Source organism: Lithobates pipiens, unplaced genomic scaffold, assembly GCF_037356315.1.
Source record: "Lithobates pipiens isolate NorthernLeopardFrog02 unplaced genomic scaffold, aLitPip1_a1.2 Scaffold_23, whole genome shotgun sequence".
Lineage (NCBI taxonomy): Eukaryota > Metazoa > Chordata > Amphibia > Anura > Ranidae > Lithobates > Lithobates pipiens.
In genome coordinates this window covers 84,241,228-84,254,410 of record NW_027507785.1, presented here as the reverse complement: position 1 = coordinate 84,254,410, position 13,183 = coordinate 84,241,228, and positions in this window count along the sequence as shown.

Here is a 13,183-nt window from a genome sequence, read left to right as displayed (position 1 = left end):
TCTCGGTGATGTCTGTCAAGGCCTCGAAAATAAATAAAAATAAAGCTGCAAATGCAGAACAAAAGGGCGCCTGCCTGTACAGCGTTCTTCAGGTGTAAGTAGACAAGCCCCCTGGGAAATATAGTTGTTTCAGGACTGACCCGGACTGCATGGCAAAGGGACATGTTTTTGCTTGAGGCTGTCATTTTGTTACTTAACAAGGAGGCAATGGACTTGCAGATAATGGAATAAATACTGCTATGGGTTCTTTGGAAAGGACGCATTTTGTATTAAGCTGTAACAAAAAGTATATATACTTCAATCAGAACATTAAAGGAAAAACATTGTTTTATTTTATTTTATTTAATGCTCAGGTTTCAAAAATATGTGCTTTTTTATTAGGGTTATTATAAACAATGGCATAAAAAATATTTCCCATTGACCTGTTGGTGGTGAGGTCTAGGAAACGGGTGATTTAGGCTGATTTACTAATATCTTCTGAATAACTGCACAGTAGCTTTGGGCTTCAGCCCTGGGCCTCCTTTTCAAATCCTGGCCAGGACACTGTGTGCATTGCGTTTGCATGTTCTCCCTTTACTTGCAAAGACATCTAGGCAGGTGCAGTCTACTTTCTCCACTGCAGGTGGAGCTGGAGAGGGACTCAAGAGGAACACAATTCCTCTATGGATTCCTGGGTCACTGTGGAAGTAATTAAATTAGATGTTTGGATGTGACTCTGACAGCCATCTTGGGTCAAGCAGAGCCTATTTAGGGCCCTGGATCTCAGGCTTTGGCACACATTTGTGAGTTGGTAGAGTAGGGACAGGTGCCTCATCTGTTAGGGCCAGTACTAGCGATAGGGAAATGTTCTTCATCATGTTCTTGATGAAGATGGAAAGCGTAGGGTTGCAACGCCTTTGGTCAACATCCTACTTGGCCATGAGACCATGAATCCGCATTCTGCTTTTTTTACAGACCTTGTCAGTCTGACTGATCCTCACTTTCTTTACATTACTGGAAAGTGGAAACCGTAAATGCATCTAGTTGGGCAGCCTTCCTACCCAGTTATTGTGAACTGTTGCTGTCCTATTTCAATACAAGTCTCTCATTGCACCTTGCTATGTGCATTATTGTCGCCGCGCCATGCTGCACCCCACCTACACATATGCTGGTAGATTAATTGGCTTGGCTCTAAATCAGACCTAATATGTTTCATGTGAGAGAGATACCTTATGCAGGCATACCCCACTTTTAAATACACAATGTGGTTTATTTACTAAAGCTGGAATGTGCAAAATCAGGCTCATTTCTGCATAGAAACCAATGAGCTTCCTCATTTTATTACCAAAACCTGATTGAACAAGCTGGGGATAGAAGCTCATTAGTTTCTATGCAGAAGTGAGCCTGAATAGATAAAATAGAGAGGGCGCCTCAATCTAAATGCAGCTGTTTATATATGCACTGACTGCATTAATAAGGTAATAAGCATGTCATCCAGTACAAGGAAGTGTTCAGATGTAGCAGGGTTCACCAGGGAAATAAACATGCCTATCACCCTATTAAAGCGGAGCTCCACCCTAAAGGGGAACTTCCGCTCAGCGGATTCCTCCCCCTCTCTGGTGCCACAATTGGCACCTTTCAGGGGGGAGGGGGATGCAGATACCTGTATAATACAGGTATTTGCACCCACTTCCAGGAATAGCTAGCCGCAGAATAGCCGCAGATGGCCCCCCCCCCCCCCCGTTGTGTTCTGGGAAACACACAGTTCCCAGAGCACAACGGGGACCAGTGAAGACGCGCGGCGCGACTCGCGCATGCGCAGTAGGGAACCGGGCAGTGAAGCCGCAACGCTTCACTTCTTGATTCCCTGACAGAGGATGGGGGGGCAGCCGAGAGATGAGCGATTGCTTCTCATCTGCTGCCGACATCGCGGGCACCCTGGACAGGTATGTGTCTATTTATTAAAAGTCAGCAGCTGCAGTATTTGTAGCTGCTGGCTTTTAATATTTTTTTTACGGTGGAGCTTCGCTTTGATGCAGTGAGTGTATGTTTTTAACATATTTTATTCAATTACAAAACAGCTACATTTAGATGGAGGCGCCCTCTCTCCTTTATCTATGGTATGGGCAACAGTGGAGCGCAGTTGGGAAAATTTAATGTTGTCACCCTATAACAGGAAGTGCTTGCACAAGGACCCTCATGGTCAGGATCACCAGGTATTATTTAGAGAAAAAAAAAGCAAATTTAAAAATATTGAAAATAAATTTTGAAATGTCTTTTATGATAAGGCTTATATGAAATTTCATTGATTGGCTTTTAATAATATTTATTCGTTGTGTTTCATAGCCATCATTTTCACCCTAACCCAGGGATGACAGGTCCACTTTAATTTGTATTAGCTCAACCGAATAATTTTCATCTCAGTATGTTTTTCATTTGGCGCTCCGCCTGACACCTCCGGTGATAAATTCTGACCTACCTGCTGTGCTCATAGATGGAGTGACAGCTGACAACATGGAAACCAATATTGCCTTTACTAGGGTGACTGTTCTTTATGAAGTCACATGTTTATTTCATATTTCATATTTCATGCGGGGCTGCAGGATTTCAAATGACTTTTTTGCTGCCTGAAAGGCTTTCATATCTATCACAGATTATTGCTGGATTTAAAGTTGACCGGCTGATGATGTAAGAAGCTGTTGACAAAGGGTCATGAATTTTCAGCATCTCTTCACTGTGCCATTTTGGTGTAGGACTGTGATTTTCTGAATCTGGCTTTGGATAAGGTGCAGTGCCTTGAAAAATATTCATACCCCTTGAAATTTTCCACATTTTGTCATGTTACAACCAAAAATGTAAATGTATTTTATTGGGATTTTATATGATAGACTGACACAAAGTGAAACATAATTGTGAAGTGGAAGGAAAATGATAAATAGTTTTTTGTTTTTTTTATGTTTTCTAAATTGTTTACAAATAAATATCCACCTTTACTCTGATACCCCTAACTAAAATCTAGTGGAACCAATTACCTTCAGAAGTAACCTAATTAATAAATAAAGCCCACCTGTGTGTAATTTAATCTCAGTATAAATACAGCTGTAGAAGCCCTCAGAGGTTTGTTAGAGAACCTTAGTGAACAAACAGCATCATAAAGGACAAGGAACACACCAGACAGGTCAGGGATAAAGTTGTGTAGAAGTTTAAAGCAGGGTTAGGTTATAATCACTTTAATCACTTTACTTCCATTCCGGAGGTGGAGTGAAACACGTTGGGGGAACCCAGTGCTGCAACATGTAGTCCCCTACAAGTGCTGAACTAAAGGGTCCTTTGCAAGGCTAAAGTCCCAGGAGAGGTGGTAGAAAACACATAAGACAGCTATAGTCACTTGTCTCCCCGGACCGTTTTGTTTACATAGGCAGATCCCTGTTCTGCCTCTCTGTGGAGCGATCGCAGGTGGCTGGAGGACATCACCCCTCCAACGACCGTGCGCGGCCACAGTATCTAGTACAGGTACGTTGTTACACGCAATAGAGCTGCACTGACACAGTATATCTGCGGTGGGCGGTCCTTAAGTTGTTAATTAATCACGAGACATACAGGTGCATCTCATAAAATGATAATATCATCAAAAAGTTGATTTATTTCAGTAATTTAATTCAAATTCATATATTTTATATAGATGGGTTACGCACAGAGTGATATATTTCAAGCATTCCTTTCTTTTAATTTTGATAATTATCGCTTACAACTAGTGAAAACCCCAAATTCAGTATCTCAGAAAATTTAAATATTACATAAGACCAATAAAAAAAAAGAATTTTTAATACAGAAATTTTGGCTTACTGAAAAGTATGTCCATGTACAGTGTAGTATGCCCTCAATTCTTGGTTTTTACATGAATTACTGCATCAATGCGATGTGGCATTGGGCTGATCAGCCTGTGGCACTACTGAGGTATTATGGAAGCTAAGGTTGCTTTGATAGTGACCTTCAGCTCATGTGCATTATTGAGTCTGGTGTCTCTTGTCTTCCTCTTGACTATACACCACAGATTCTCTATGGGGTTTAGGTCTGATGAGTTGCTGGTCAATTAAGTAGAGTGATACCATGATCATTACACCATTGGTACTTTTGGCAGTGTGGACAGGTGCCAAGTCCTGCTGGAAAATGAAATCAGTATCTCCATAAAGCTGGTCAGCATATGGAAGCATGAAGTGATCTAGAATTTCCTGGTAGAGGGCTGCATTGACTTTGAACTTAATAAGACACAGTGGACCAACACCAGCAGATGACATCGCTCCCCAAATCATCACTAACTGTGAAAAATGTTGCATTTCATTTGGAAGTTTCCAGACTTTGGAGGAAGAGTGGAGAGGCAAAGAATCCAAGTTGCATGAGACCCATATGAAGTTTCCACAGTCCGTAAGGATTTGCGGAGGCATGTCATCTGCTGGTTTACAGTGTTTTATAAGTCCAAAGTCAACACAGCGCTCTACCAGAAAATTCTAAAGCATTTTATGTTTCCCTCTGCTGACCTGTGTTATGGAGATGCAGATTACATTTTCCAGCAGGACTTGGTGACCACCATGCCAAGAGTACCAATACCTGGTTTAATGATCATGGTATCACTGTGCTAGATTGGCCAGCAAATACGCCAGATCTAAACCACTTAGAGAATCTGTGGGGTATTGTCAATAGGAAGATGAAAGACACCAGACCCAACAATGCGGATGAGCTGAAAGCTGCTATCAAAGCAACCTGGGCTTGCCACGCCGCATTGATGCAGTAATTCATGCAAAAGACCCCCGACCAAGTATTGAGTGCATACTATACTGTACATGGACACACCTTTCAGTAAGCCAACATTTCTGTATTAAAAAAACGATTTTTTTATTGGTCTTTTGTAATATTCAAATTTCCTGAGATACTGGGTTGGGTTTTCACTAGCTGTAGGCCAGAATCATCAAAATTAAAGAAGGAAAGAAAGAAATGCTTGAAATATATCACTCTGTGTGTGTAAAGGATCTATATCATATATGAGTTTCACTTCTTGAATTTAGTTACTGAAATAAATTAACTTTTTGATGATATTCTAATTTTATAAGCTGCACCTTTAGTGGTCTATTTATCAAGGAACAGCCTTCACCCAGGAGTCACCATTTTTCACACAAAATTCAATTAGAAAAGTAGGTGAATTTTGGGTGAAAATATTAAACGGACCTCATAGTCTTCCCACTTTTTTATTCTTTGAAAACAACATAGAATATACTAGATATCCCCTTTATGCCTACAGAATCTCAATAGTGTGTTTCCCTTTGCTATGTCCTATAAGGAATGTTTAAGACCAGTCTTAGCGTCATGCTGGGTACATTCATTACAAGTCACCTTTCAAAGTATCTATCGCTCCTTCCAATGTTTGTTTTCACCAGTGCGCACAACTGCGGCGTGTTGATTTTATTTATCAAGTCATGTCATATGAGCATCCCATCTCTATTAAAAAGTCACAACCTTTTGTTCTTCTGCAGCACCATCGTACCTTTAATGAATAACCCTGGCATAATGTTGGTTCCAGTATTATTAATCTTCTTGATGAACTCCTCAGTGAATCTCCCTAACCTTAAAAAAAACCTCCCGTGTAGAGGACAAGAACATAATGCAAGCTGTCGCATCCTGCTGCCATCCATGCATAATCTGTAGCAGGCGTAGCTACCATAGCCAAACTCCTTTTAAAAATGATAGTTGCATGGCTATTATTCAGATCCTCTGGCTTCAGTGCTTTCTGAGTCACTGGCCCAGAGGAACTATGAGAAAAGTCAGAATCCTTATTTGTAAAAAAGAATTTCCAGGACAGAAATTCCCCTCAACTGGAATTTTCAGAGGGATCATTCAGCAATGGCAACCTCCATGTTATTTTTTTCCACATAAGGTATTCTTTAAGGAGCTAAGTGTAAAGTGCAGCAACCCATCAGTGGGAAGAATTATGCCCCATCTTTTGTGACAATGGGAGGAAAAGTTCCCTATTGTTTGTGTCAGTGGGAGGAAGGTTGAACTAGATCAACGGTCTCAAACTGGTGACCCTCCAGCTGTTGCAGAACTACAATTACCATGGGGCATTGCAAGGCTGATAGTTACAAGCAAGACTCCCATGGGCAGAAGCATGATGAGACCTGTAGATGGGGGGGGCGCCAGTTTGAGACCCCTGAACTAGATGGACTGGAGTTTTTATTCAACCTTACCAACTATGTAATTATGCCCCATCAATTGTGTCATTGGGAGGAATAGTGCTCCATCATTGGTGTCAGTGGGAGGACTAGTACCCCATCATTGGTGTCAGTGGAAGGAATAATGCCCTGTCATTGGTGTCAGTGGGAGTAATGCCCCATACACATGATCAAACAATCCAGCGGAAAAGTCTGGCGTACTCGAGTACGTCGGACAATCCGCCTGTGTGTGGGCTCCGGCGGACTTTTTTACCCAAAAGTCCAGCGGACTTAGAAAGTAGTTTTGCATCAAAATTTGTCTGCCGGACTCGCAGTCCGGCAGACAATACAGCCGTGTGTGTGCTAGTCCACCGTACTTTTTAAATGAACGGACAGTCTGTTCATTTTGAGCGCGGCTCCAGGTAGCCGGAACTAGCGACGGAAGTCAATGTCGCCGCCCTTCGGCGGCGAGATTGACACGTCACTGGCCCCATCACCTGGTATGGACTTAAAGGGGAAGCCCTACGCCGAAAAAACGGCGTGGGGGCCCCCCCCCATGGCCATATCAGACCCTTATCCGAGCACGCTACCCGGAAAGGGAATGGGGACAAGCAAGCGCCCCCCCCCTCCTGAGCCGTACCAGACCATAAGCCCTCAACATGGGGGGTGCTTTGGGGAAGGGGGGCCGCGCGGCCCCCACCCCAAAGCACCTTGTCCCCATGTTGATGAGGGCAAGGGCCTCTTCCCGACAACCCTGGCCTTTGGTTGTCGGGGTCTGGGGGCGGGGGGCTTATCTGAATCCGGGAGCCCCCTTTAATAAGGGGGCCCCCGGATACTGGCCCCCCACCCTATGTGAATGAGTATTAGGTACAATGTACCCCTACCCATTCACCTGTGAAAATTATTTTAAATAAAACACAACACACAAGGGTTAAAAATAATTTATTGCACAGCTCCGGGGGTCTTCTTCCGTCTTGGGGGGTCTTCTCGCCGGACTCCTCCGCTATCTTCTGCTAGCTCTTTTACTGGCGGAGGAGCCTGGCTTTCTTCTTCGTCGCTGCCCTCTTCTTCCGACTTCGGGGGTCTTGTCCCCCTCTTCGGGGGTCTTGTCCCCCTCTTCGGTTCTTCTTGCCGGGACTCTGCGCCTTCTTCCAGCTCTTATACAAGCCGTGGATCTCTAGTGGCCGGCGGCAAAATTAACGGGGACAAACCGAATTTCCCAGGACAAAATTAATTCGGGATAAGGGTCCTAATCCCGGGAATGTCCTGGGAAATTCGGGACAGTTGGCAACTATGCAGGCTGTGAAGCTGCAAGGCTTCACTTCCTGGTTCCCTTACCAAAGATGGTGGCGCCTCCACCCGAGAGCCGAGGGACAGATCGGCTTCTTGTGCTGACATCGCGGGCACCCTGTACAAGTAAGTGTCCATATTTTAAAAGTCTATGTAGCTACTGACTTTAAAAAAATAAAATAAAATTGGCAGAACTCCGCTTTAAGACTGGCCGGTACTTCAAACAGGTGTGAGTTCTTCATAATTTAGTGTAATGTTTATATGCTATTCCACACCTACTAATTTCCAAGCAAGAGGTGAGTTTTTTTTTTTTTTTTTTACATGCAACGTATGGAAATGAGATGTCATTGATGATAATTCTCATTCTTCAACAACTGCCAACTTTGGACACATAAAATCACATGACAAGTCGCACCTGTTCCAAGGTATGCAATTTAAAGTTGCAGTGACTTTGGCTTAGTGAATGGTTAGAACCCCTGTCATTTTTTGTTTCTCTGTGTCTCACCGGGGGGGGGGGGGGGGGTTCTCTTTGCATTCTCTTCACATTCTGTTCCCTTTACAGAGATGCATCAAGAAGTGAAAGGAATACATTGCCCCTCTTTTTCTGTATTTCTGTTCTAATAACTGTAAAATGTTGGTTTCCCCATCACTTTCCATTCCGATGACAGTCGTTATTAGGGGAAAAAAAAGAGGGAGTGAATCCTCCCAGCAGAAACACAGACAGCAAAAAAAATTACAGGGGTTTTAACTTTTTCACAGTCTATCCAAAACATACAAAAAATATTCTGACCTTAGTTACGCTTTATCCTGGGTTCACACTGATGCAAATTTACAGCGGGTTTGATGCATTTAGGAACACACAGATTCGCAGGTCATATAAAAAGCATAGCACTCCATGGCTATGCGTTGTGAATTTGGTGCAAGAAAAAAAAAAGTATCCTGTGCATGTTGACTGCGGGTGTGATGTTAAAGTATATCTAAATCCAAGAACACAAATGTAATTTATTGCAGTTAACAGTCCTTAGATGTGGCGGCTGCATTTGTTTTCATATTTCAGGATAACAACACGTTCAGCAAGTCAGGGCCGCCTTTAATATTGATTGGACCCTGGGAACAACTTTTCTTGCCCCCCCCCCCCCCCCCCCACATGCAGTTTCGCTCTCCACCTGCTCTCAGACATACAATAAATATCAGCTAGACTCAAAATCAGTTTACTAAATCAGATCAGGCAGCTATTGCGATTGGTTGCCAGAGGCTACAGAGTATCATTACCACTCACTGACTGGTTGTTAGAGGTTACAGCACATGATTTCTGCTTGTTGATTTGTTGCTAGAGATTACTGTGGATGTGACCTCAGGGGGGCATGATATACATATCAATGCCACCCAGCTTTTGCTATTTACATATGAATGTCACCGATATTTACATAAGAATGTCACCGATATTTACATATGAATGCTGGTAATTTACATGTAAACACAGGGTCTGCAGGCAAGTCATCTGTACACAACAATAGGGCAGAGCTGGGCAGCACTATTAGCAGCACTTCACACTGAGATATTGGGACACAGCACAGGACTAAAACCTCAAGGGGTGAGGTAATTTAGACCAGGATAGTTGGCAAGTATGAGGCAGCTGCTTTGGGCTCCACAACAATGATAGGGCCCAGGGCAGCTGCCCCTTTTTCCCTGCCTTAAAAACAGCCCTGCAGCAAGTACAGAAGATACTGTTTGATCATTCCAGAAATGCAGTGTTCTTGTCAATTCCTAAGAGCTGAGCCAAAAGCACAATGTTCTTTTCCTTCTGTAAACTACTAATTCCCCCACACCCATATAATGAAGATAAATTAAGTCACACATGTTTAAAGCCCAACCATGGAGGAAACCACAGCTCCTTTCATGGATACAGTGGAGGAATGAATGAAGCCACCCAGGGACCACCCTAAAAAAAAAAAAAAACGAATAAAGATACCTCATCTAAGAAAGAGATGAGGTTATATATTCCAATATTGTTTTTGAATCTAGGAAATGCAAATAAGGTATTTATATAGCACTGACATAAGCATCCAAGTAAAGCATCCCCTGCCTCTGAACTAACAATCTAATCCAGCCTTTCTGAGCCTTTTTACCCCAGGAGAGCCAGTAAAATAATTTCCAGGTCTTAGTGAAGCTATTCTAAAACCAGTTAATTTAGGGTTAGTAGTTAGTAAATGCCTTTTACATGGGTGGTTCCTTAGAAGAATTACTGTGGTCAGTTAAAAGCCCATAAATGAAGGTCCAATTGCCCCTAATTGACAGCTAAAAGGGTATGTGGTAGGGAAGCACGGATACCACTTTTTTAGGACCAAGTATGGGTACCGATACTTTTTCTCAGGTACCCACGGAATACCAATTACGATATCTATTTTTAGTGTCATGTGACAATTTTTTTAAGGCTTGTTCACACCATACATGAAAACTGATGGGAAAACCTTACACATTTCATTTGCGGAGACATCAGTTTCACATCAGTTTTCATGTGCGTTTCAGTGAGTTTTTATAGCCTGTTCACATATGTGTGGGCCGGCTTCAGTGCAATTTGAAAAAGAGTCCTGTGCCATTTCAGTCTGGTTCAGATGCATTTTCTAATCTCATGTACTACAATTCGCATTGGTTTCACACCTGAACGGCTGAACAAAACCACACCTCAGACTGGGCTTAAAATTGCACCGCAAACTGCCCGCACATATGTGAACCAAGGCTGAAGGTATCGGTTTTAGTATTGGAGCATTTACAAATACTCATGCAAATGCTTAATATTGGCAACCGCTACCGGTATCGGTGCAACACTAGTCTCTGGTTTCATGCTACTGATTGCCAAGTAGCATTGGTGTAGAGACTATACATTTACCATATAAAGGGGGGGGGGGGGCACAGCTCAAGGAAACCCTAGCATGGCCATTCTCAACCAGTGTAGAGCAGCCTTTCTGAACCTTTCTACCCCAGAGGAACCTTTGAAATCATTTTCATGTCTGAGGAAACCCCTGCTACGATAAGTCTATTAGAGGTCATTGAGAACCAGTCAATGGGAAGAATGCCCCTTAGTGTGACTGTTAAAATGCCAAAATGTCACCCTTACAGGCAGTTTTAAAGAACATGGCTGTCATGCTACTGACTCTGCTAAGTGATGTTGGACCTGAATATAAGAAGGCACCATCAGATGGGAGGTCAATTAACCATAGCTCAAGGAACCTCTAGCAATGGTCCCATGGAACCCTGGTTGAGAATGGCTACTCTAGATGTTGCTACGGGTCCTTTGAGCTGTGCCTGATTTACCTCCCATTTGATAGTTCCTGCATAGTTCCAGGCCTATGAAACTACATATCTTTTTAGCTATCTCTAAGTGTAACATTTTGGCCACAACTGTAAGGGGGTCATTCTTCTCACTGACCACCAATGTAGGGGGAATTTTTCCCACTGATCCCAATAAATTGGTTTTGTTTTCTGAAACCTGAATGGAATTTCAAGGGTTTTTCTTGGGAATAAAGGTTAAGAAAGGCCTCCACAGCAGCTTCTGTATGAACTCTTGGTTCCCACAGCATCTTGGTTGGCAATAGCTTTTCTAATCTGCCCTTCTACACATACAGGATACATGACTGAGGAGCCATTTTTGAGGTGCCAACAACCCTATCTATATTTTTTAGGGTAGAAACTTGGCATAATCTGGAGGAAAGTTGTGCATTCATACAAACTCCATGTAGAGACTGCCCTGATGCCATTCAGATTCAGAACATCTGAAGCCAGAGCACTCGACTTCCCTGCATTGCTGTTATTTTAGGTTGTTATGAGCTTCATTGTGTATAGCTGTCAGTTATACTTATGTTGGGGTTAGTGTAGCGGCCCTAAATGCAACTTCCACATTTCGCGCGGGCTTTTTTATTTATTTGACTATTGCGCAGCTGCTGTAATTAGCTTCCTAGCACATTATATTAACCCCTAGGGCTGCATCCAGCACACCTGCTCCAGACCTTATTTATAACTGTAATTAGTCCCTTCATTCTCGCTAATATGTTTGACCTCCAATGATGCATCATTTACAATGTCAGGTGAAAATGTATGTGTTTAAACTGCACAAACCATTGTGCCCTTAATAGCAAAAAGTCTCAATATTTCAGCCGGTCCGAAAGAAGCAAATTTAATAGCTCAGGAAGCAGATGTACACGGGTCTGTGTCGTAGCAGGACCAGTAGATTAAAAAAATGAAAACTGCTTCGTATAATATTCCGAAATATCATACACCGTACATGATCGTAATAAAGGTGTACTCCTCCGGGCTTTGCAGGACAGGAAAGATCTCAGAGTTATTTCCCAAGAGGCCAGTTACTGCGCCAATCCCATGACTACAAATCCTCATGGTCACACGGATCCATGGACCTGAAAGAAAAAAATAATAATTGTAATCTCAAGATAATGAAGTCATCATTTATTGTTTCAGCCTTAAGTGTTACATAAGATAAAGATGTAACTAGACAAACAAGCAGGAGACTTTGATCCCCTACCACCACCCTAATTTTGCTTCCCTAGGACCGAAGATGAGCTCTGTATTAATAAAAGAAGATCATTTAAAACAATTTCCCTTAGAAAATTATTTAAAGCTCTTCTCAAGCAAAAAAAAAAAAAAAGAAGCTAAACATTAATTTTAATGTATTTAAATAGAGCTAGTATAAATACCTGAATCTGTCCTTATATTAGTTTCCTGGAATCTGCACAGAAGCCGAGCCCATCCTAATGCTGCGTACACACGACCGGACCTTTCCGGCAGAAAATGTCAGACGGAATCATTCCGTCGGATATTCTGATCATGTGTGGGCTTCATCTGACTTTTTTCTTAAAAAATTCAGACGGATCTAGAAATAGAACACTTTTCAAATCTGTCCGACGGAATCAATTTCTATCGGGAAAACCGTTCGTCTGTATGCTGGTCTGACGGACCAAATACGACACAAGGGAAGCTATTGGCTGCTGGCTATTGAACCTCCTTTTCTAGTCCCGTCGTATATGACATCACGTTCAAAACAAACGGACTTTGGTCCGTTCATGTGTGTGCAAAGTCCGTTCGGTCGTAAATCCGTCAGGAAGACCGTCGGACCTTTTCTGCCCGGAAAGTCTGGTCGTGTGTGCGCGGCATTACTTTTAACACTTGGAATTCCCTGGTAGGGTGAAAGAGCAGAGTGAAGTCCCCATTAATGTGCTGTTGCACCTTCGCTGTCTCATAAAAAGGCTAGAGTTATGCCAATATCCAGGTTGTATCTGTAATGGAGGAAACTAAAGTCGCCAACATAAGTCGCACTTCTGCCTAGCAGCACTAGGGACGTTGGTTTGATTCCCAACCGTAACACTACTTGCCTGGGGTTTGCATGTTCTCTCTTTGCCTGCGTGGGTTTCCGTCGGGTACTCTGGTTTCCTCCCACACTTCAAAGAAATGCTGGTAGGTTAATTGGCTCCTATCTAAATTGGCCCTAGTATGTGTGTGTATGAATGTGAGTTAAGCCCCATACACAAGGGCTGAATGTTGGGAGACATCGACCAGTTAAAAAAAAAATGGTTGGCATTTGGCTCATGTGTATACCACCGGCAGGCTTTTGTCAGATGGGCATGCTGGAAAACCAGCAGCCGACCGATTCCCGATCAGCCCTGTCAGCCAATGGCAGAGAACACTGATTGGAGTGTTTA